The 26,662-nt window shown below is 37.2% G+C and overlaps 1 gene segment (V, D, J or C); it reads left to right on the top strand.

The window, feature by feature from the left end:
- Positions 1–26,662, top strand: part of LOC101391383 (T-cell receptor alpha chain constant-like) — a 440,175-nt gene that overhangs the window by 107,978 nt on the left and 305,535 nt on the right.

Below are 26,662 nucleotides of genomic sequence, written 5' to 3'. Positions count from 1 at the left end.
TTCTGCTAGGTATCCTCAGCTTGTCATTAGAAAGACAGTGAAAAAACAAACAAACAAAAATGTCTTTTGTCTGGTTGCTTGTGGGGCATCAGGATTGCACACGGTTACATCGTAATGTCGTCACTTACCAGGAGAGGTGACTAGCAATAATTTTTTCCAAGATTTTAAACATCTGTTTTGGGGAATGTCATGGAGAGCACTTCCACTCTTAGACTTACCTCCACTTCTCTTCTCACTATGCTTTATTCTGGTGGGTTTTCAGCTTTGCCTGGGGTACTCTGAGTTATCAACATGACACCTTCTCTTACCAGTTTGCCCAAATATGCCATGGTCAAGATCCTTCCTTAGTTGTTCTCCTGCATCAAACCCAACAGAACACTGGCATTTAGTACGTGCTGAAAAAGTCTGGATTGATTAATTTATTCAGAAGAATTTAGGGTGACAAAGAGGACAGTAACACTTCTACTTTATTAGAGAAGTTAAAATACACAAATGGAACCACAGTCATTGATCTTCACAACACAATCAAAATTACTAGGAAAATATGACTCATAGTCAGGCAAAAAGCAAATAGAAACTGACTCTGAGATGGCTCAAGGTCTTAAAGTGAGCAGACATATTTTAAAGCAGCTCTAATAAATATGTGCAAAGAACTCAAATAAAAAGTATTTCAGGGCCGGCCCCGTGGCTTAGCGGTTAAGTGCGTGTGCTCCGTTACTGGCGGTCCGAGTTCGGATCCCGGGCACGCACCAATGCACCTCTTGTCGGGCCATGCTGAGGCCGAGTCCCACATACAGCAACTAGAATGATGTGCAACTATGACATACAACTATCTACTGGGGCTTTGGGGGCAAAAAAGGAGGAGGATTGGCAATAGATGTTAGCTCAGGGCTGCTCTTCCTCACCGAAAAAATGTATTAAAAAAATTGAGGACAAACATGTTCTTAATAAGTGAACAGAAATAAAATCTCAGCAGAGAAATGAAAATTATTAAAGAAACAAATAGAAATCTTAGAACTGAAGAGTGTAATAATGAAAAAATTCATCAGATGCGCTCAAGAGCAGATTGGCGATAGAAGAAGAAAAAGTCTATAAGTGAATAAAGAAGCTGGTATATTCATAAAATTGAATAACACTCAGCAACAAAAACAAACTACTGAGTCATCTATCAATACAGATGAATTTTTAAAACATGATTCGGAAAGAAAGAAGGTAGACACAAAGGATTATCTGCTATATTATTTCATATAGATGAAATTCTTGAAAAAGGCAAATCTAATCTATGGTGACAAAAATTAGATTGGTTGTTGCCAGGGGTTGGGGATGGAAGGAGGGCATTGACTACAGTGGGTCATAAGGAAAATTATAGGGTGATATAAATGATCTATATATTGATTGATGTAGTGGTTACACCTACAATCTGAAATTGATTTAAAATAAAATGGATGAAAGTGTTTAGGTTCTAGATCTCATGATAACCTGTAACACATCTTTTAACTCAATAATTAAGTAATTCTTCTGTTTTAATTTGAGATAAAAAGTAAAAGGAGATACAGAAGGTGGGAGAAGATAATAAGAAGTGGTATGTACTGACAGAAGTTCAGTCTCTTAAATTAGAGGGTATTACACCCCAGGTCCTCCACTTACTGTGATATGAGCAAGTTTCTGAGCCTCTATCTCCCCTCTGGAAAACAGGGGGCAGTAGGCAGGGAAGTGAAAATCTCCCACAATATTCAGCTTTTCCACAGGTGAGGATTAAGTAAGATTATACACATGAATTTCATAGAAGATGTTAAGTGTTCGGTGAATCGTGGCTAGTATTTTTATTACCAACCAAAAGTGGTCATGTCTATTGGGCCTAAGTTCTCTAAGTAAAATGGTGGGAGGTGATCAACATGGCATGGTGGCTCCAGGATTTTTTCTCTTCCTTGGGCACTGTGAGGGGCTGGAGGTGAAAATAGAAAAATAGATAATTTTGTCCAAATGTCACAGCCTGGCTAGCAACCTGGAATCATGGGAAATGATATCTTGACATAGAAGTTATCTACTATAGCTGAGCTGAGGGCAAAGAACATTGAATAGAATGGAAATTTTCTTTTATCCTAATGAAATGTAGTTACCTAGATCACAACCAGAAACCTAAGATAATCAGAAAAAGAAAGTATACTTTAAAGGAAAGTGTTTGAAAACATGAATTCAGAGGGAAAGGAGATAGAAAAGAATGCATGGGTTCCAGTATCATCATGAGATTTTTTGTGAAAGAATATATATCTATTTCCTTGCAAGAATACAGAGCTATACTTGCATTTTAATTTAAAATATCTTTTCTTCACTTGTAAAAGAAATCTTAGGTATTATATTATTTTTAATGTCAATCTAAATCTGGGAATAAATTGACATGGTCCCAAAATTTCTGGAGAATAAACGGCTTTTTTCAGGGGAAAAGGCTATCTTAAACACATCTAGTGGCTCAATTCAGTCTGTGCCAGGATGAGCAGGATAGGACCTGATGACTCGTCCCACCCCTTCCCCACCAAACAGATTTCCTGTTCTGAGACAACAGCACTGCCCATCACGAACAATTCTAGGTGGAGCTTTACACAGATTGAATGAGACTGAGCCCCAGGCTCAGAGCAGGAGATATTATCCTAGAGACAGAGGTGCCAAAATGACTCTTCTTAGCACATTGTGGGAACTGATGGCCTTTGTTTTCCTTGGTGGGGACAGGGGCTAATAGTGAGGCTTAGGACAGCCTAGGATTGGGGGGAGATAGTGGGTAGGGGCAGAGAGGATGAACAATGGCCAATTGTAACAAACACTTCAGGAAAACAAGAAGGAAGGGGAAAGGAACCAGATTTTGACACCACCTTGACTGAAGATTTAACTCTTGCCCTAGAAATTCTTGGCAACTCCCTACAGGTCAGCTCAGAGGATCAATCTTGTTGTTTCTTCTCTCTACAGAATCCAGCATGTCCCAGAGGTCGTTCAATGTCAGCAACGAACATCTAGGCAGGAGGGCGAGATTGTAGAACTAGATTGTTTATGTGACACCAGGGTTGTATATTATGTATTGTATTGGTACAAAAAGCCTTCCACTGGGGAGATGATTTTCCTCACTTGGCACACAGATGCAGATATCAATTCTACACAGGGTCCGTGCTCTGTGAACTTCCAGAAAGCAACTAAAACTATCACATCACCCTCACAGATAGAAGACTCAGTAACATACTTCTGTTGTCTCACAGAGCCCACTAAACAAGAAAATATGGTAGAAGAGCCTTACAAAAAGCCCAAAACTCAACCTGAGACAATTGCCTATTCCCATATTCTCAGGGAGAACTCATAGAGTTTAACCAGATATTTGTTAGCAGTTAGTGGTTAAGGTGCTTAAGATAAGATCTAGAAAGGATATTGATGAATTCATTCTAGGAAGCAGTCACTCACAGCAGACTCAGAGACCACATAGGACCATGTGTAAAAGCCACGCTCCTCAGATATCATCATATTTCTATTTCTTCCCATAAAAAATGCAATATATTAATGGCAGCATTTTAAAATTATACTTGTTCAAGATTTTATACCTGCTCAACTCAACCTTGGGGAGGACAGTATGGAAGATACTAAAGACTGGCCAAAAAAATGCAACCTCAGCTAAGATTATAGACTGGAGTTTATTGGATAACATAGAATAGTAACCCATTCTGGACCAGACACATTCTGCTGTCTCCTTGGCTACATTTCATTCTAACCCTTGCCAACTCCAGCTTGGGTTAGCTTCCCTTTGATTCCCACGCTCCCTACAGCTGGGTCTGTGGATTGGGGTCCCCCTATAATCACATGTCCATCACAAACTGTGGTTAATCACAATCGAGAAAGGAGGTAGTGATGAGGCACTGCTACAGTTGTTAACGTCTGAAGTTGATCTTGCAGTTGCACCTGACTAGTTCAGGGAAGCACCAGAAATGAGACTGCAGTTTCTAAACCACGGTATTCCTTTATTCAGTCACCTACTTCCCAACTGTTTTGGTCAAGTCCACAGAAGTAGTCTTTCTACTCTGATAAGTCATTTTCTTTGCCTTGGGAATTCCCTAGAAATCCTCTGATGTGAATGCTGAGTGGTCTTTAGCTCATGTGGTTGCAGGCCTGACAAAGTGCCTAAAACTTAACTTCCTTTCCTCTTAATCCTGTACTCTCAACTAAGTATTTGACAACTTGTCAGAACCACAAATGGAATACATGAAGTGTCAACTCTTTCCTGGTTGTTATCTATTGCTGGACAATTTGGACATTCCTCCCCTGAAATTCTATCTGCCTGAATTCGAAGTAGGATTTCCATGCTTGTTGGATACTCAGCCTCATGGGTTTAGTCAACCACTTGTTCCTCCAAGAAAAAAAGATATGCCTTATGTAAAACCCTTCAGTTGCTTCTCATTGCTTTAAGGAAAATGTCTATGTCCAAGTTCCCTTATATGTTTTACAAAATACTTCTCCCCATGATCTTTGGATCAAGACCAAGGTGAAAAACAATGTGGAAGATGTTCCCTGTATATCCATAATCTCATCTTCAAAACCCATTTTTAAAGGTCCCAAAGAGAGCCCATCTGGACCAGAGTAAACTAAAATTATCCTATTCCTCTACCTGATATTGTTCCTTGGGATTTCTCCTTATTGAGTCCAAATTTACTCCTATGATTCACAACCTAGCTGAAGCCACAGAATCAGTAACGATGCCCTTAGGAGCTTGCCCATTCCTCCATCAACAAAGACTCAATAAAGATTCTAGTTTCTATAAGACCTTTAAAAATAAAATATAAAATTGTTTCAACTGTTTTTTTTTAAAGCGGCTAGGTGACCGATAAAAGTCAAAATACAACCAGGAGAAAGTAAAACAGTGCCCTCCTTCTGTGACTGGATAGAAAAGAGGTATTTCAATTATGAACTGTGATTTACAATGATAATATGTTTTGCAATGCTTCCTATGGTTTGGGGAGAATGCTGCATTCCTGATATTGATATTTCACTTTTAGAAACAATAGAAGACGGACAGAGTTCCAATTCCTCCTAGGATATATGAAGCAGGAAAGATTGTTGTTTCCACCCTAACATGTAAAATTAGTTAAACAGCAAAATCAAAACTTTGTTTTAGGTGGTGTAGCGGTTAAGTGCGTGCTCTGCTTTGGCGGCCCGGGGTTCACAGGTTCCGATCCGGGCGCGCACCGACACACCACTTGTCATGCCACGATGTGGCGGTGTCCCATATAAAGTAGAGGAAGATGGGCGCAGATATTAGCTCAGGGCCAATCTTCCTCAACAAAAAGAGGAGTATTGGCATCGGATGTTAGCTCAGGGCTAATCTTCCTCACAAAACAAAAAACAAAAACAAAACTTTGTTTTAACCTATCAGAGACCTGAGGTCACAGGGCAACCAAGTAGGCTGGATTGCAATGAGGAACAGGCTTCTCCAAGGAGAGACAGGCATAAGGACTGGCACAACTTTAGCAGAGCAGAGGTAAAAGAGGAGCTGGCTGCCATACAAGCAAGAAAGAGAAATCAGCTAAAAGACTGAGAGAGGGCTCTCTTGATAATATAGAAGTCCTGGGCATAACAGACACAAGAGGAGTTTGAGTTTACTAGTAGGGACATTTTCACAGACCTCAACTATGTGTTCAAAAAAGTGACTGGGTACAGAGTGGGTGATAGAGGGAGCCCCATCAGAGATAAAAGCCTGCAGGGCGTAACCAGCTGTGATTGTAGGAAACCACAAATCCCAACACCTTGCCTAGAGCAGTCTCTCACATGAAGGAAAAGCCTGGAGCTGTTGGGGATTGGGATAGAGAGATGACAGTAAATTCTGTCACACACACACACACACACACACACACACACACACACACACATACTGCCCAGGGCACAGCTAAGATCCATTGCAGCAGAGAGAAGAGTCAAAGAAATGGCCCCTACCTTTGGGTAAGGGACAAGAAACCATTCTGAGCTGATGATCCTATAACAATTCTGTTTTAATTCTGCTACCAATGAAAGAGAGGCAGAAAATTCTCTACACAGTATCCACAGAGAGACATGGTAGTTTTTGGCCTCTGGAGGGGAGAGAGACGAATGCTGAGAAAATCTTAAATCCAAGATCCAGGCACATGGGCGAGTCTAAGATCTAAAACTGGATCAAGACAACAGAGAAGTCCACCTATCCACACAATGAGCCTAGCCAGCACTAAATAACAAACAGCCATCTATTGTTGGGGCAGGAGCAAGAGCAAATAGAGAGAGAGAGCCTCTCTATGCTGCAGGAATGCAGGGACAGCTTAAATTGAGGGTGGAGCTAGAAGCCCAGGGTGGAGTACTCTAAAAGATAGAGTTTCTTTTTTAACATAACCACAATACCATTAATAATGTATATACATTAACAGTAGTTTGAGAAACTAGATTTTCAATGGCTCATGAAGCAATAAGATTGTTTCAGGAACACTTTGATACTAAATTTAAGGGTAGCTTTATTGTAGAACCCTCTATTGCCAGGTCTTCTACTTACTTCTCTCTATTCCTAGAGATGACATGGCTGGACACCACTGTTAGAGCCACATCAGGCTGAGTGAACCACCATTCTTACTTGTGTTATGTTGTCTTCACTCAATCCTTTTTCTCCATGGAGTTTAACCTTAAACGATGTTTATTCAAACGCTTTTATTCACTAGGTATAATTCTGAGGAAGTTGATGAAAAGAGATGTTTCTTATTAATATTTTTATCTGTCCAAGATTTGTCATAGATTCTGATACTGTCAGTCCAGGAGCTTCTGGAAGGATCCATCACAAGTCTGGGGAAGGTAAAGAGAGTCATTCTGGTTCTCCTAAAGTTTCCTGTAGGTACTCTAGAAATAAAACGTAAATTCTGAAAATGACCCAGTAATCCATCTTCATTGTCCCAACAGTGGTGAGTGGCCAAAAAAGGTTATGGTACAGAGCCCTTCAATCCTGAAGTTCTGGGAGAGAGAAACGGCTGTTAGCAACTGCAACCATACAGATGGGGCTTTGAATTATTTCTCTTGATACAAGAAGGAAGCAGAGAAAGACTGTACTTTTCTAATAGAGAATTGTTCAAATATGGGTAGAAAACAGAACAGAAGGTTCACAGTAGGATTGAAGAACATGTCTCCTTGCATTTCACAGCCACCCACCCGGGAGACTCAGCCTTGTACTTCTGTGCAGGAAACACACAGAGCTCTCAGGCCCCTGCAGCCTGCAGTGGGCACTCCAGTCACATGCTTTACCCTTGACCATGGTTTGGGTTAAACAGCTTGTCACAATGTGCTTGTTTCCAACTGAAAAAGAATGTGGAGATCTAATCATTGTGATTATAAAAATTTCAGTTTTCAAATAACTCAGGATGAACTACTATAATTTGTACTGACTCCAACATATTCTACAGGAGAGGTAGTGATGTTTTAAGCAGATATGTAAATTGTAAAGATAACCTCAATGGGGTATTTGAGGTTGTCTCATTGAAATCCTACACCTCCCATAACGTACCAAGGAGATCTAAAACTCTTCTGGGTTTCAAGTTGGTGGCCTTCAGAAAAAAAAGATAATTAATATAACATCAACACATGCTCATTACGGACGCTTTTAAAAATATAGAAAATATAATGGCGAAATTAAAATCATTCAAAATTTCATTACACAAGGATAATCATTTACTATATGTATTTTCATTCTAGGTGTGTCTTAATTATGTGCCTCAATGCGTTAATTCGTAACATATGCATTAATTCACATCAATTTAACATATAAAATATATTTGTCATGTAACATTTATATCCATTCTCCAATGTAAAGTCCATCTTCACAGTATGAGTGCTCAGTTATAAAAGGTACAATTCAAGTAGCAATGAGAGGAATTCCTGTAAAGCTTTTTCACTTCGCAACTTCAACATTCAACAAATATTTACTGACTGTCTATTCTGTGCCAGACACTGTTCTCAGTGCCAAAGATTGAGCAGGATGAAAAGAAAGGGATGGCAACATTTAACTCTGTTCTGCCTCTCTCCTCTGATGGATGTCTACTCACCAGAAATACTTTGAAATGTTTTTGATGATAGTGTACACGCACGGTATGAACTGTTTCAGTTTTTCCCAATGTTCCTTCAGGAAAGGAAAATAACTATTTTAAACAAACAGTTTGCATTAGAGAAAAAAAGCTCAACAACTCCTTTCTAAGGGAAAAAATAATTAATATTTATAAAGGAGGGCTAAGAGTAGTGAAAATTTTTTAATACAAATTATTCTTGGATTTTTGAATAGATAATAAATACACATGGTATAAAATAGAATTATACAAAAGGATATATAGGGAAAAGTAGCATTTCCTCTCACTTTTATCCCTACTATCACCAGAAGCCCAGTAAAACCACTGTTAAAATTAAAATTTTCCTTGAGTCATTGGTCTTTTTATTGTTGAGTTACAAGAGTTTTATATGTATTCTGGATACTTGACCCTTAACAAACATATAATTTGTAAATAGTTTCTCCCATTCTGTGGGTTATCTTTTTCACTTTCTTGATAGTATCTTTTGATTCAGAAGAGTTTTTAATTTTGACAAAGACAAATTTATATATTTTTTCTTTAGTTATTTGGGTTTGATGTCATATTTTAAAAACCATGCCTAATCCAAGGTCACAAAGATTTACATTTGTGTTTTCTGCTAAGTGTTTTAAAATTTTAATTGGTACACTGAGGTCATTTATCCAATTCAAGTTAATTCTTGAATATGGTGGGAAGTAGAGATACGACTTCATTCTTTTGCATGATAACAAGATATTTGGAGTCCCTAATCAAAAGAAAGCTGAATAGCTATATTAATATCAGATGAAGTAAACAATAACCAGAAATTATTACTAGAGATACAGAGAAAAACTATAAAATGATTAAGTGCACAATCTACCAGGAAAATAAAACAATTCTATTTTTATAGGCACCTAATAGCATAGCTTCAAAATATATCAGATCATAAATGTTATATCAAACATAAAACATAAACTCTTCTGCTTCAAAAGATACTGTCAAGAAAGTGAAAAAGACAACCCACAGAATTAAAGTGGAATTTGTTGAGTAAAATCAATAAACAAATGTACAACTATAGTGGCAGGCATTAACACATATATCTCAGTGGAAATGTAGAGAAAATATGATCAACAAAATCAACATTCTTTACCTAATTTGTATATGTAAAACACTTTACCCCCCCAAACAACAGGATACATATTCTTTTCAAATACAAATGGAATGTTCATCACAGTTGACTCTGTTCTGGATCTTAAAGCAGGGCTTAATCAATTCCAAAGGATTTAAATCATTTGGAATATAGTCACTGATCATGGCTGTATTAAGTGAGAATTCAAAAACAAAAAGATAATTAAACTTCATTCCTGTACCTTGGTAGATCTAATAGCCATTTTTCAAATGTATTGCCACAGAAAAAACATCAAGACAAAACAGAGGTTTGGGGTAGGTTAGACATTCCAGTCTCTGAATAGGGCAGTGTAACATCCTACTTATGAACTTGACTTTCTGTTTGGCAGTAGAAACTTCTAATAGCCCCAGAAACTCAGCACTCAGGTACTCAGAAGAAGGGCTGGTCTCTGGGCTTGAGTGAGAACAAGAGAAATTTCCACCAGGAGAAGAACATCTATCATGCTCTGCTCTGGCCTGCTGTGGGCATTCCTGGCCTCTTTTGGCTTCAGTACGTGTGGCCCTAAACATGGGGCCTCGGCTTCCTCTCAGAGCTCAAGGAAGGGATGATGCAAGTTGTAACTGGCAGGGGTATTAAGAGGAGAGAGAGGTGGGGAAATGAAACACTACGTGATTCTTTCATTTTTGTTTGTATCGTAAATGAATTTAGTCCTCATGGCCCATCTGAGACATTTCAGAGAACCAACTATTTCTTCTTCTTTTTCCACAGGATCCAGCATTGCTCAGAACATAATCCAAGTTCAGACTACAATAACAAGGCGGGAAGGAGAAACTGTGACCATGAACTGCAATTATGAAATCAGTTGGGGCAGATATGATGATTTCTACTGGTACAAACAGCCTCCCAGTGGAGAGATGGTTTTCCTTATTTATCATGATTATTCTAAGCCAAATGCAAAGCAGGATTGCTTCTCTGTGAATTTTCAAAGTGCAAAAAAGTTCATCAGCCTCATCATCTCTCCCTTACAACTGGCAGACTCAGCGACGTACTTCTGTGCTCTCCTGGATCCCACAGTAATAGAAATGACAGTGGAAGATAATCAAAAACCTTAGAGCTCCATGAAGGCAGCCACCTGCTCAGTGGCTTTGGAAAAACCCATGAACCACAGACAGGAAGAAAGCAGGCACTCTGGAAGCACAGTCAAGACCTCCTAAGGTAAACTTTCCTTCTATAAAAAATGTTCCCATATTTGAGTTCAATGTATAAAACAGCCTTATTCCCTGAGATTCCCAGGTATTATGTTTGTATCTTGGGTTAAAATAAAACACAAAGTGTTTTTCAACTTTTTCCTAAATAGCTAGATTGAATGAACCCATTTTCCAGGAAATCAGAAATAGTTTTTAATTATCATCTTGAATTGTTGGATTTTCAGATCTGAAATAACACTAAAAAACATTCATTTTCTCTTCCAATATCATGCTGATTTTAACAGATCTTCCAAATATAATAATTCTTTTGTTATTTTATATATTCTATATATAAATAAATTTTGTAAATACATAAATTTATTTTAATGTATTTTAATACATAAATATATGACTAACTAGAATTAAATAGGTAAGAAGGCAACTAATCTTTGGAAAGAGCTGTATGGCCAAAAGCAGATTTGACTAAAACAAACAATAGTTGTTAGAAATTCAAAGTATTCCTCAGCTCTTAAGAAACCCAAGCAGAGAAGGGGCTCAGAATTCTATTCCTAAAGGAAGGCATAGCCTTTAACATGTGACCAAAGAAGATAATGGAAGAATATTCCAGAGCCTCATGGAAGGCTTAGCCCTTTACATGTGACTAAAGAAGGTAAAGAAGAAGAATATTCTAGAGGGCTGAGCCAGAGAATGTGAAAACCAATGAGCAAGAGATCTCCTTGCATAAAGCACAGTCAGACTCTCATCACAATGGGGTAAGGAACGTCATAATGATCACCCCCTGGGATTGCAGACTAGCTTCAGACCAACACTGTATGTCCCTCTTCATTCTCTTTTGTGAGAGGACCTTGTACAACGTAATCCCGTAACTGCTTCAGCACTGCACATTGAGTGTGTGGAGGAGACAGTTTACTTGTTTTAGATTATTTGTTTTGTTTGTTTGTTTTCTGCTTGTTTGTTCCTTCATAGATCTTTAGTCAAGAGAAGCTATATCAAGATCTGAGGAAGACATTAGGATATCAATCAGAGACTCCGTCTTTGATCAGAAGGAGTCACTGAATGGGGATCCTAACTTGTCTCCCTTGGAGAAGGAGTACCTGTCTCCTGCATGGGGAGAAGAGAGGAAAGGAATTCTTGGTTACAAGCCCAGAGGCTGACTATGTACTGTTGATCTATATCCAGTTCCTCTCTCCTTCCAGCAACCCAGAAGAATTGTGTGCTTCCTGAAGATTAAAGTGGCCATACGAAGATTGTTTTGGCCAAAGAAGTGTGAGTAGAAATGGCATGCGTCACTTCATGATAGAGGAATTTAATTGCCTAGCTTAACTTCCAACCTCTGCCTTCTCAGAGTGTGGTGATTGTTGAATTGTGTACTGATATGGAGGTTCAAATGTCAGTCATCACATGTGGTATAGCTGACCTGGAGAAGATCACCTTGATTCAAAATGAACTATGTATGTGCAAGAAACAAACAACTATTTCTTTAAGCCACTGAGATTTTGGAGTTCGTTATTTATTATTATGACAGCATAACCTATCATAATATGACTGGTGCACCAAAATTACTTACATACAAAAAAAGAGGAAATATTTTACAAGGGCAGAATAATCTTGATACTAAAACCTGAATAAAGAAACTTCTAAAAAATTATAGGATAACTTCACTCAATGAACATAAATTCAAAACTTCTAAACAAAATATTAGCAAAAAGAATCGGCAGTTTATATAAAAGGATAATACATCACAACCAAGTTGGGTTTTATGTAACATTTATTTAACATTTTAAATCAAAGTAATAATCCACATTAATAAAAACATCACTTCATCATCTCAATGGTTATACAAAGGTATTTGATATATAATAAACATTCACTCATAATAAAGAAGTAAATTCCTAGCAAGTTGGAAATAAAAGAAAAACTTCCTCCTACTGGTAAAGAGTGTATCTTACAAACGTAAAGCAAACACCAAACTTCATGGTGAAACGTTAAATAGCTTTTTTCAAAGAAGCCAAATAGCACTGTTTCTATTAAACAGTGTACTGGAGATCCTGGCCAGTATTAAAAAAAAAGAAAAAGAAATAAAAGTTTTAATACTTATAAATCAATGAATATAAATAACATTAGTCACAGATATGATTGTGACATAGGAATTCAAAATAATCTACAAATATATTACATTACTAAATCATTTTAGCAATAAGATATTTAAAATTACATTTTGTGTGTAAGCAACTAGAAATTAGAAATGAAATTTAAAAAACAACTCTTAAAATCACTTAGGACAACAAAATACTTAGGAAAATTTTTTAAGGTATTTACAAGACCTCAGCACAGAAAAATATAAAACATAAATTTTAAAAAAGAAGATGTATATGTCAGAATATGCCATGTTCATGAATTAGAAGATGCATAATGCAAAAATGTCTATTCTCTCACCTTTTTGTAATAAGTTCAATGAAATCTCCATCAGTCTCAACAGTGTGCGTGTGTGTGTGTGTGTGTGCGCATACAAGCAAATTTTAAAGTATACATAAAACAAAGGTCAAGAATATTCTAGACACTCTGAAAGGAAAAGAAGAAGAAGGACTTCCTCTACCTGATATTAAGCCTATGAAATTAAAACTGTGGTATGAGTGAAAGATTAGACACAGATCATCAGTTAAAAGTGTTCCATTTGCCTCTCATCCACTCGACATCTTTCTTCTCCCTCATCTCCTCCTCCCTCCTGCCTCTAGACCTAATCTGAATGGACCACATCAATGCAATTCCTTTTCCTCTGGATTGTAGCAGATTTCTGCCAATGAGGAGTCCCCCGTAGAAATCTGAAAGAGGTAACAGAGTGAGGTGAGGGTACTTATCCCTTGTTCTCTTCCTGAGCAATCTCTTTGAGTAGGTTGCATCACTTGTTTAAAGATTGTAGCTCATTTTAAGTTGACTCTCTACATAACCATCTCCTTTCAGGTTTTGATATGCCTTACTTCCCATATACACTTTGGACCTAGTGGACCTCAGAGCTCCATTGGCCTACAACTAAGGAGGTTGGAATGTAGAAAATTCCTGGGTATCTTATTGAAGAAGAAGTCTGAAAATTCAGGGATATGAAGTGGAATTTATGAGTGCAATCTGATGATATGCTTGCTAACCATACTCTTTGGGAATCCCAGAGGAAACTCTCTTCACCAGGGTACCAAGAAATGTATTGCTGTGTAGGTTACCAGAAGTCTTAAAACGTTAATTGGAGGCAGTTTCTGTAGGGTGAGATGATGGATACAGAACTGAGAACAGAAGGAAGATATTGCCATATGAGTTGCTTTCCTGATTTCAATTGTCATAATGGGATCCTAGGGTGATAAATGGCAGTGTTTAACAGACAAAGTATGTGATATTACCACAATAAATCACAGGGAAAGAGCATTAATCACAGTGTTCTAACCTTCAGAGATCTATGGACAGAGATAATTAATCATGGAGTACCTAGAAATGAAAGGGGAAACTTACTAAGGTCTTGCTTTATATATTCTTGATTTGTTTGGGGACGGGGAACATAACTTGAGTTGCTATAGTAGGGATCCATAGCCTCATTATTCAGTTCCCAGAACTAAGCCAATTGATAGGCCTAGAAACCCTCAACTGAAATGAAGGTCGAAACCATTTGAGAAAGGATGCAGGAGAATATCAAGTGTTGGCAAGGCCATGGAGGAGCCGTAACTCTTATAGGTTTATTATATTGTTCCTAGGAATGTAGAATTGCGCCACCACTTTGGAAAATATTTCAGCACATTTTATAAGGTTAAACATACACATACCACGTGATCTAACAATTGTACTTTTAGGTTTTTGCCCAAAAGAAGTAAAAAAATATGTTCATAGAAATATTTGTACTCATATATTCATATCAACTTTTTTTCATAATAGCCCAGAACTGGAAATAACCCAAATGTCGATCAACAAGTGAATTGGATGCTACTCAGCAATAAATAGAAATGAAATCTTATAGACACAGTGACATGGATGCATTCTCAAAACATTATATGGAAAAAAATAAAAGCCAGATGAAAAGAATTTACACTATGTTTCCGTTTCTTTGAAACTCAATAATATTTATTTAAAAGCAAAGGAAACAACACAAACAGCCAGATATTGCTACACACCAACCAGAAAATCTAGACTTAAAAAGAAAGACAATACCAAATAATAGAGAGAATGATGCACTGACACTCTCGTAGTCAACAACCAAGGTTGCAAATTGTTAATAATACTTAGGAAAACTGTTTAGCACTACCTTCTCAATTTGAAGCTATTCATACTTAATGACTCAGTAAGGGAAGACATATAGATCGATGGAATAGAATCGAGTACCCCAAAATAAACCCATATATTTACAGTTAATTGATTTTTGACAAGGGGAAAGAATAGTGTTTTCAAAAATTGCAGATCCACATATAAAAGAATGAAGTTATACTCTTTCTTTATACCATACAAAAAATTTAACTTAAAATGTATAAAAGACTAAATAAGACATAAAACTCTTAGAAGAAACATAGCAGTAAATCTTTGTGACCCTGAGTCAGGCAAAGCTTTCTTAGATATGAAACCAAAATACCATGTGACAAAAGACAAAATGGATAAATTGGACTTCATCAAACTTACAACTTTTGTGCTTCAAAGAACACAATCAAGAAAGTGAAAAGACAGCCCACAAAATGGAGAAAATATTTGCAGATAATATGTCTAATAAGGGATACACCTAGAACATATCAAGAACTCTCATATCCCAACAAGAAAAAGTCAAAACTCAATTTTAAATGAGCCAAATATTTGAATTGATGTTTCTCCAAAGAAGAGAGGCAGATGGTCAGTAAGTACAGGAAAAGATGCTGAACACTGTCAGCTATCAAGAAAATACTAATCAAAATACAGGAAAATACTACCTCACAGCCACTAAGATGGCTAAATAAAAAGGACAGAAAGTAACAAATGTTGTTGAGAACATAAAGAAATGGAGGGCCGGCCCCGTGGCTTAGCGGTTAAGTGCGCACGCTCCGCTACTGGCGGCCCGGGTTCGGATCCCGGACGCACACCGATGCACCGCTTCTCCGGTCATGCTGAGGCCGCGTCCCACATACAGCAACTAGAAGGATGTGCAACTATGACCTACAACTATCTACTGGGGCTTTGGGGAGAAAAAGGGGAAAAAAAAGGAGGAAGATTGGCAGTAGATGTTAGCTCAGAGCTGGTCTTCCTCAGCAAAAAGAGGAGGATTAGCACGGATGTTAGCTCAGGGCTGATCTTCCTCACAAAAAAAAAAAAAAGAAACGGAAACTTGTGACACTTTTATGTATGCATAAAATGGTGCAGCCACTTTATAAAATCGTCTGGAACTTCCTCACACCATTAAATGCAGAGTTATCATGTGATCCAGCAAGTTTACTCCTAGGTACATATCCAAGAGAAATGAAAACATATGTCCACACAAAAACGTATCCATGAATATTCATAGGCAAAAAGCAGAAACAAACATAATTCCATCAACTGATAAACTGGAAAATAAAATATGATACATCCATTCAATGGAATATTATTGGGCAATAAAAAATAATGAAGTACTGATACATGCAACAACATGGATGAGCCTTGAACACATAATGGTAAATGAAAAAAGCCAGTGCCAAGAGACCATATATTGTATCATTCCCTTCATATGAAATGTCCAGAATGAGAAATCTATAGATACTGCTATGGTCTGAATGTTTGTGTCTCTTAAAAATTCATAAATTGAATCTTAATCCCCAAAGGTGATGGTATTAAGAGGTGGGACCTTTGGGATTAATGATCGTATAAAAGAAGCTCCCAAGAGATTCCTGCCCCTTCCACCATGTGAGGACACAGCAGGAAGGCACCGTCTAGGAACCAGAATGTGGGCCTTCACTAGACGTCAAATCTGCTGGTGCTGATCTTGGACTTCCCAGTCTCTAGAACTGTGAGAAGCAAATTTCTGTTGTTTATAAGCTACCCAGTATGTGATAATTTGTTATAGCAGACCGAATGAACTAAGACAGAAACAAAGTAGATTAGTGGTTGCCCAGAAGGAGTTTCACGGGGGGACATGACGAGTGACTGCTAATGGGTATGGGTTCCTTTTTGAGATTATGAAATGTTCTAGAATTGATTGTGGCGATGGTTTCACAATTCTGTGAATATACCAAAAATCATTGAACACTTTGACTATTGTAACTTTAAATGGGTGAATTGCATGGTAGCTTCACCTCAATGAAGCTGTTATATAAAAACAAACAAACAAAAACAAAAAGTACCACAGTATTTATTTTCTTTAGACTCAGTCTGGATTCTCCATACCATCTGAACATGGCAGTAATGAACTGCCATTATGATACCGCCACTAGATAAAAAGTTGTAATGTTGGTCTGACTTTTGCGTTATATAACTAGATAACATAATGACTCTTACCTTTTGTATTTCTTTTAGCAATCTTAATATTTCTTTCATTTATATATTTACACCAGCCTTGAATTACTGTTGTTACTTTACAATCTGACACATTAATAGATGCATGTTGAATACACACTAAATCAATTATGACTACATGACCACCATGCCATAGATTGCCATATTACTCATTACCAGGCTTTCCCTATTCTAGATTCATGATTTTTGTTTTTGAGGATGAGGAGTGAGAATTGGTTTATCTGAATTTTTCCCACAGGTCTAATGTTGCATTTACCTTCACTGCCGGAAACTTTTGTTCAAAATGTTTTCCAGAAAATTAGAAGCTTTTATTCAGAATAATTTTGAAAGTTATTTCATATAACTTCTCCCAGGAAATATTAATTAATACATTCATCCAACACATTATTATTAAGTGCCTAGTCTCTGCAAAATTCCATGCTAAACAATGAATAATATGGGCTTTGGGAACTGCCTTTAAACACGGGACGTGCAAGACACTAAGGAAAATAAAATGAATTTTATTGAGGGAGATTTTAGAACTATTTCTGTGAGAAAAACGTCACAAGAATCGTTCTAAAATCCTCAAGTGACTGCACATAATTCAATCTTTAATCTTAGAATATTGTGGAGGGAAGCTTTTCACTGAGCCTTCCCGCTACAGGGAGGTAGCATATTTGAGACATTTATCTTGAGACCTGAAACAGAAACCTTGAAAGATTACTGACTGACTTGGTTCCTGGTTCTAAGAAAAGGAATTCATAAGTACAATCACAAGAGGGAGCAGTTAGAGCTGCAAACTGATGCTCCTTCTGGGGTGAGGGAGAGGTTATCATTGTTGTGCAATGAATTTACTTTCATCCCTTTCCTAAGCATGTTCCTCATAATCTCACCTTGAATGTATGCACAGCTTCAAGGACATGGGTAAGCCTCTTCCCAAATACAGAACAAAGAGCTGACCCCTCATGGGAAGAAAAGAGAGAGATGATTAATAGTTTCATTTTAAATGGCCAATATTTGCTCCTATAGCGGAGTAATAAGCTTAGTTATTGTAGCAGAAAAAGAGGAATAATTTTAATTTTATTTTATCCCATTTTATTAATAATAAACACTTTCGGGAATAACCAGAGAAATTCCTGTATGTTTATTTCCACCTCTCTTGGAAAATGGCTTCATTTCATTTAACTTTCCAAATCTTCTCTTCCCCTCTCTTCCTCCTCTTCTTTTCTCCTTATTCTCTTCAATGCATGCTACCCCTAGGCATGGGCATGGAGATGAGAAAATGTGTCTTAAAATGGGCTCAAATGGAATAGGAATAAGCACCATCCAAGTTATTAGGTCCTGAATCAAGACCAGAGGCATCCAACAGTGCCCATCTAGAAGATCCTTAAGACATCATTCCAAGAACCAATGTGGGAGACCTGAATACCAGGCAACTTGGCTTTTAGACTGGATTTTCATTTTATCTTTTTCCCATCAGACTGAGCACAGCAATATTATACAACTAAGTGAAGTTTTTCTTGCATAGTGTCATCAGACTTTTAACTTAGTTTACGGTCATTTTTCTTTTTTTTAACCAGAAGTAAGTTTCTAACTTTTTGAGGTTAAATTATGTGTTACTGCTCCTGAGACTTACTTGCTCTGGGAATGTGGATAGGAACTCTCTTCTTCCCTTTACAGCCAAGGGCTCAAAAAAGTTTCTTGGATTAAAAGACATTTCATACCAACTCAATGTATCATGAAACCACCAATTAGTGGAGGGTTTTGCCTTGTGCCATAAATGAGGGGTAGATAACCTCCTTGTGGATGATGTTACTAATTCAGACTCATTCACATATAAACTATTTGAGTATTAAACTTGAAAATGGTCTCACTGTAAACCATCTGAATTAGAGCTAGACACTAGGAAAACACCCTCTTTTTAAATTTATGTTTAACACTGGGAGTGGAAATAAAACCCAACCAAGAGGCTGCTCTGTCTGTATCTGATGCTTGACCCTGGAACACGCAAATTGAAAGCTGCCTGGTGTGGGGCTGTGCTAGTGGTTGCTGTGCTGTTGCCTGAGACCTCCCCCGACTGAGGATCAGACACAGATCTGAGCTCTGAGGCCTGGAACCCCAGACTGCACTTGAACTATGAGATCAGTGACAGGAATAACTATTCTTCTAATGTTGGGTAAGTGATCTGGGTCTAAGAAAGGATGACTGTCATGGCTAAAGACAAAGGGCAGTATTTGCTGCTTCTACTTCTCCCACTGTACTTTACCAAATGGCTGGAAAGAATTTGCATCTGTATTTTTCTGTGTGTCTATGTGTTTCTCTAGAGAGTCTGAGCATCATTGTGAGGGGCTGATGGTATCCACTACTCACAGAAGATCCCCTGAGTCTCACATCTCTCAGGCTGTAAGGAGTTTTGGGTTCACTGAGCCCAAGGGTCGTGGAAGACAGCAATTTATCTTTGACTTTGTGTCTCTGGATAGCTCAATAGTAAATACCAGTAATATCTCCCTTGTCCTGAGCAACACACAGGGAAATACTCAAGCATGGAGTATGACTGGAGAGAGGAATTCTGGGAGTGCTTGTGAACCTGACCTTAGATGCACCAGATTTGACAATCTAGAGCTGATCTATTGTTTCTCAACACTTAGGTATTATGGGTGATGCAAAACCACACAGCCAAATGCAATGGAGAGTACTGAAGAAAAACCTGTGCACTCTTCCTGTAACCACTCCACAATCAGTGGAAGTGAGTACATATATTAGTATCAACAGATTCCCCAGCAAGGTCAAGAGTACGTGATTTATGGTCTAAAAGCAACGTGACCAATGGAATGGCTTCTTTGACCATCACAACAGACAGAAAGTCCAGTACCTTGATCCTGTCCCAGGCCACCCTGAGAGACACCGCTGTGTACTACTGCATCGTGAGAGGCACACTGGGACAGAGGGGGCTGCACCTGTGCAATATCTCCTTGGTGGGGAAGGGAAGCAGCAGTAGATATCCAAAGAGGCCACTGCACAAGAATGAGCAGAAGCCCAAGAGAAGGAGAAGAAAAGTAAAGGAGGAAAAAAGGAAAAGGACTAAAGAGAAGATAATGAGGAAATCAAGGAGGAACGAAAGGCATAATGAGGATGAGGAAGACCAGCTTACATTACTGAAGAGACTGAGAAGCTTGTGAGGAAACTAAGAACCACAATTGTAATCCTGAAATAAGGGGGAAAGGAAATGAGAATTTGCCATGGTTCTTTCTTTTAATCAAATGTTGCTTTTTTCGTACATCTCACTAAAAAAGGTGAGAACCACCATTTGGTTATCCCAGAGACTTTCTTCCTTTGAACCCAGGGAAGTGCCCAGGCTCTGGATCATCATCATATTAGTCCTTCCAACCTCTCAAAAATTGAAACGAATTTTAGAAACTGATTCATTTGCCCTTGAGAAAAATTTGAAATTTTATTTGGTGCTTATCTGTACCAACCTACACTTGGGAGGAAGAAGTAAAAAAGTGACAAAAATGTGGATATTAATTTCATTTTTTTAACTTAATGTTGAAATGTATTTATTATTACACAAAAAAATACACAAATCCTTTCTCACTGTAAAGGACTCAAGATGTTACATAAGTATGCGGTATGAAACCTGAAAACCCAAAACTGACTCTCCCCACCTCCATTCCATTTCCTCTTCAACTCCTATAGTAACCCATTTTGACAGTTGGAGTGTGTCCTGCCCATCACATTCCTTTTCATTTACATGAATACACGTGGAAAAATCTATCCAATTTTCTTACATGAATTGGATCATATTATGTGTACATATCTGACACCTTTTTCTGTTTTTTTTTAATTTAAAATTGTATTTTTGAGATGTGCTCATACACATACACGAAAATGAACTTTACATTATGCTTGTATAATAATTTCATTAACTTGCTCACCTATTAATAATATTAAAACTTTTTACTTATCTTATTGATAATAGCCAGAATCATAAATCCACACATATATATACATATATATGTATATAGTTATATTTATACATATCAACATACATATTTAGATACATATTTTTATCAATATGTCTTTTTCTCATGGACTCTTAAAAGTGAAATTCCTGAGTCAAAGGCCTTGCCTATTTTATATTTTAATAGATATTGAAAAGTTGGCCTCCAAAATGGCTCTAAAAATCCACACTACCACCAAAAGGTTATGGGAATCCTATTTCCTGCATCTTGGTTAACACTTATTTATCAGTCTTGTTTAGATTTTAGATAACTTGACAGTATTTTATTGGTATTTTCGTTTGCATTCTCCTCATTACCAGAGCAGCTGAGCAACTTCCCTTGTGTGTTGGCACTTTAATAGATTGTCTTTTCTTGTTTATTGGTAAAAATTCTTTTAATAATACAAATATTAATTTGCCTGTTGTATACATTGCACATACTTTCTCCAAATATATCATATCTTTTAAATATGTTTATTCAACTATTATCATGAATATTTTTATTTTTACATTGTCAAATCTAAGACTTTCCCCATTCCAAGTTGATAAATCTAAATTCCTACATTTTCTTCTAATTAAGGACATTCATTGAGTCAGCCTGAAGGAGGTACTTGGGAGCTCTGCTACGGCTTAGATATTTGACAAGAGGAGGCAGACTCTTGATCAAAATGATAGGCTCCACAATTCTGCATTTGGCCTGCAGAAGGGATGCTGTACAAATTGAATTTAAAAATCAAATAGTTACAGACTCGCTGATTTAAAAAAAAAAAAACTTACGGTTCATTTTGGGTTGAATTTTGTCCCCGCCACCCACACACCCAAATTCATATGCTGCAGTCCTAACCCCCAGTACTTCAGAATGTGACCTTATTTGAAGACAGCGTCTTTACAGAGGTAATCAAGTTAAAATCAGGTCATTAGGGTTGGCCCTAATCCAATATGACTCGTATCCTCATAAAAGGGGAAAATTTGGAGATAGACACACACACACAGAGAATACCGTGTGAACATGAAGGCAGAGGTCAGAGTAATGCACCTACACGCCCAGGAGAGAGGCTGGGATCAGATTCTTCCCCCACAGCCCTCAGAGGAAGATAATCCCGCTGACACCTTGTTTTCGATTTCTAGCCTCCTGGACTGGGAGACAATTTATTTCTATTTTTAAAGCCACTCAGCTTGTGGTACTTTGTTCCAGCAGCCCTAGCAAACTGAAACGCTGTTCAAATTCTTTCCAAGTGGGTGACATCTAAGACAGGACCCTCCTGCTCCCCGTCATTCATCTGTGGTACCTGTCCACATCTCAGCACCTATAATGTTCTTCACTGTCAGGGACACATCAGTCTCTGTTCCCACAACCCTTTGACTAAAACTAGAAGCTGCTTAGGAAAATGTTCTTCTCAGAAGGCAGAATAAAGTCATTCCCATATAAACTCAGATGCATATATTGTCAGTGTAAATATATAGGTGTGTAAAGTGTATAATATATATATGGCCAGTGTGTATGAGCATATATATATTCTATGTGTATATGTATATTCCACAGTAGCAGGAGTTTGTTTAAAGTGTGTAATAATAATATAGTATAACACTTTATAATTATTATACATTACATTTTATTATGTAACCTTATTTATCTGCTATTTACTATATATTTATTATATGATATGTTACATTTTTATAAATTCAATTTTTTATTTATTTTTAACAGATTTTGTTTCCAACCTCTTCCCCTGCTTCTCCTATCCTCCTGTTCTCTGTATCCTCCCATCCTCCCTTTTGCAATCACTTTTCTACTCTCTGTTTCTATGAGTTCCACCTTTTTCTTAAGATTTCAAGGTGTATGTGGATACCACGAAGTTCATTTCAATTTCAAAAATAATGAAATATGGTTGAATAGGTTTGTTTAGTCTAGTTATTGCACATCCCTGTTTTCAACAAGACTATTTTTAACACTCTAAGTCAATGAAACAACAGCTTTTATTTAATCTTCAGATATATTTAACATGACTTAAATTGTTCTAATCCAGTTATAAAGTTCTTGTTACAAATGTGGGTGATTTTCTCAATTTAACCTACATTGTACTCACCCTATTTAAGGTCTATGTGTGAAGGGAAGCTATAATATGGGAATTTATTGATGCCTTCTCTATGTTCCTAAGGCTATGTGCTTCCTACCAGAAAAGCGAATGCTATGATACAATCTCATCTCTGTTATTTTTTTTGGTCAAGTTCTTCATGAATACAAAAATTCACATTTCATTGATTCCCACAGTTATCAATATATATCCATCTCTTATTTATATATTTGGGAAGGTTAATGGTAAAGAGCTACTTCCTATAATTGATCATAGGCATAAGTGTGTGCTATGTCATCTTGAACAGGTATATCAACTTCAAAGCATCCATATCAGGACTTCACAAGCCCACGTAAGGACAATGACTTCCAGCTACCATTGCTCTCAGGTTTTATCTCTTTCATCTTCAATCAACAGTTATTCATTGAGTACCTGCTAAGTTCTACACCCATGTAGCATGCTGAAAAAAAGAGCTCTAAAGAAATAGAGCATATCTTCTCTCATTGAATTTATAGTCTCAGTTAGTTCTATAGGTAAATTCAATCATACAGAGTAAAGTGAGAGATGCACTAATCTTGGGAAAGCAAAGGGTGATATGAAGGCATATAAAGAGCCTCACCCCTACCTCAGCCCTAGTAGTGAGTTTGGGGAGACAACCTTAGTATGCATGTCTAAATTGAGATGTGAAAGTTCTGTAGGAGTTAATCAGGTTGAAAGACAGAAGAGTATGTATTTTATCTCAAAAATAGGAACAGCACATACAGACAAATAGACATCAAGCAGTGAATACAGGAATGAAAGCCAAGGTTATGTTACGAGAATAAAATTATATATGTATAATATGTATAATGAGTATATAGAGAATTATATATATATATTTAATTCTCAAACCAACATCTGCAAAGTAGCTACAATCTTAATTTTACAAATGTAACATATTTACAATCTTGGTAAAGTTGCAAAGTGCTTCTTTCTATTTACTTGAGATTCTTCTAATAATTTATTCATTTGAAGCCTAAAATGTGGCTTAGATCTGAACACAGGAGATGCAACTGGGAAGAAATAGATATTGTGTCTGCCTTCAGGAAGCATGTTATATTGTGGAGTGTATTATAAAATAGTGTGATCAGAGCCATCACAGGAGAAAAGTAAACTATGACAGAGACATCTACTATGACTAAACAGAGGCATCTACACTGGAAACAGAAAATAACGGAAGGCTACCTAACAGATATGATGTCTAAGTTAAGATTTATTAAAGAGTTAGTCAAAAATAGAGTCAGGGAAAGAATATTCTAAAAAAGAGAAATAGAATGTGCAAAGGTATGAAGTCAAGATTTAGTTTAGGAGAATGTCATTAAACTGATTCAGAATGGCTGGAGCACACAATTCAAGATAGGCAACAATAAATATAAAACTAAAGCAATAAGCAGAAACCACTTTGTGAAAATAATTATAAGGAATTATAAGACACTCATACATTGTCTTGAAGGCATTGATGAGCACTAAAAGGAATTTGAACAAGGAAATGGTATAATAAAATGTTACTATTTGAAATATTATTCTGATTTCATATATGCATATATATACTTATATATATTTTTGCATTGATTTTTCTTTTCTTATAATCTTGCAGTAATTCTCTAACACATTATATTGATAGGCAATTCCCTCATAGCAAAAAGAAGACATATCTTGGATGTAAGCTTATACAAGAAAGCTAAAATCCACATCTTAATCCACATTTCTCAGCCTGGCCACGGGGGAGAGCTATATTAAAGTATTCTAGATAGATGTATATAATTCTGTGTAAACAGTGAAAGTGTTGTGATGTCTCTCTGATTGATTGTCCCCCAAACTTGTAGTATTCTGGAAACAACTACACAGGCCCCTTCACTCCTGAGCTCAGGAGTAACTTCCTGTTGAGGAAGCCCATTCAGGAGCTGGAACTTCGGTCTATTGGATTTGCTGGGGAGCCAAGGGATGGAGACTCTCCTGAAAGTGCTTTCAGGCCCTCTGTTGTGGCACTTGGCCTGTGAGTACACAGATCAGTCTAGGAGAGGCTTATAATGGCGACAGCACCCTGAGGGCAGGAACTAGGGTCTTTTCTGTCCCTAGGAAGGATGAGTTGAAAAGAATCAGACTCTGAGCGAAATGTGGGAATTGTTCTGTAATTATGTGATAATGTTTATGTTTTGAGTAAGGGGAAGGAGTGGAGAAAAATCATGCGTTCTTTTTATAAAATTGACTATGTCATGTAGGGTTTCCTGTGTCCTTTCAGTTGTCTTTTCTGATCAGGTGTGAGAAGCCAAGAAGTGGAGCAGCAGGAGTCCACAGTCCTTGATCCCTACAAGAGAGGTTAGATGTTACCATCAACTGCAGTTTCTCAAAAAACTTTATATTTCTTTACATTAGTACTGGCAGAAGCATGATGAAGAGTCCTGTCTTCTTTGATGATGTTAATGAAAAAGATGGAGGGAAAGAGAAGAGTGCATGACAAAACAGCTGCCACGTGCTTAATGAAAAAGGGGCAAAGCTCCCTGTTTATCACTGTCTCCCAGTGCAGTCACTCAAGCATTCCTACTTCTGTAGAGCAGAGACACAGTGATACCCAGACCCCCAAAGGCTGTACTCAAACCTGAAGCTTTGAGCCACTGATGCCTTCTAGGACAGGGCTCCTATGAGCACTTAGCAGAAGGTCCATCCATGAAAAAGAGAAACTGAGGGAAATTCAGATTGCTACAACACATAATACGCAATATGGGACCATGCTCTGTAAGACCATATGTAATTTCACATCACTTTGCTTGGCCAGTAATCGATAATTGCTGGGTAGGTAATTATCTAATTGCATGGTAGGTAACTTAGATTAAGAAGAGAATCAAGCATAAATTTCTAACTTTTTAAAAATCGGAGCAAAATGACCATATGACTTCTGCTACGTATGTGAACTACTTTTTGTGTTTGTATTCACAAGTCTGAGAATGAAAAGTAACCTCTCTTTCTTCTGTTAGGTGTCCTCAGCTTGTCATTAGAAAGATAGGAGAGAAAACAAAAAACAAAATGAATCTTTTGTCTACTTCCCCTGTGAGGCATCAAGATTGTCTTTATGGTCACATTGGGTTAATACTGTCACTTACCTGGAGAGGTCACTTAGAAATATTTTTTTCCCAAGGATTTAAATATGTGTTTTGGGAAATGTTATGAAAACACTTCCTACCTCTTCTCACTGTGGCTTTATTCTGGTGGGTTTTCAGCTTTGCCTGGGGTAATTTGAGTTATCAATAAGACACCTTCTCTTATCAATTTGCCCAAATATGCAATGGTCAAGATCCTTCCTCAATTGTTCCCCTACATCAAACCCATAGTAGAACACTTGGCATGTAGTACGTGCTCAAATAAAGTTTGGGCTGATTAATTTATTCATAAGAATTTAGGATAACAAAGAAGAAAATAATGTTTCTTTATTAGAGAAGTTAAAATACACAAATGAAACCATTGTCATTGATCTTCACTACACAAATCAAAATCACTAGAAAAAATGACTCATAGTCAAGAAAAAAGCAAATAGAAAGTGACTCAGAGATGTCTCAAGGTATCAAATTGAGAAGACAAATATTTTAAAGCAGCTCTAATAAATATGTGCAAAGAACTCAAACAAAATATATTTAAAACCTTCAAGAAAAATATGTTCTTAATAAGTGAAAATAAAT

Source organism: Ceratotherium simum, chromosome 3 (genome assembly GCF_057802395.1).
Source record: "Ceratotherium simum simum isolate JZ-2026a chromosome 3, ASM5780239v1, whole genome shotgun sequence".
NCBI classification, from domain to species: domain Eukaryota; kingdom Metazoa; phylum Chordata; class Mammalia; order Perissodactyla; family Rhinocerotidae; genus Ceratotherium; species Ceratotherium simum.
This window is presented reverse-complemented; position numbering and strand designations above follow the sequence as displayed.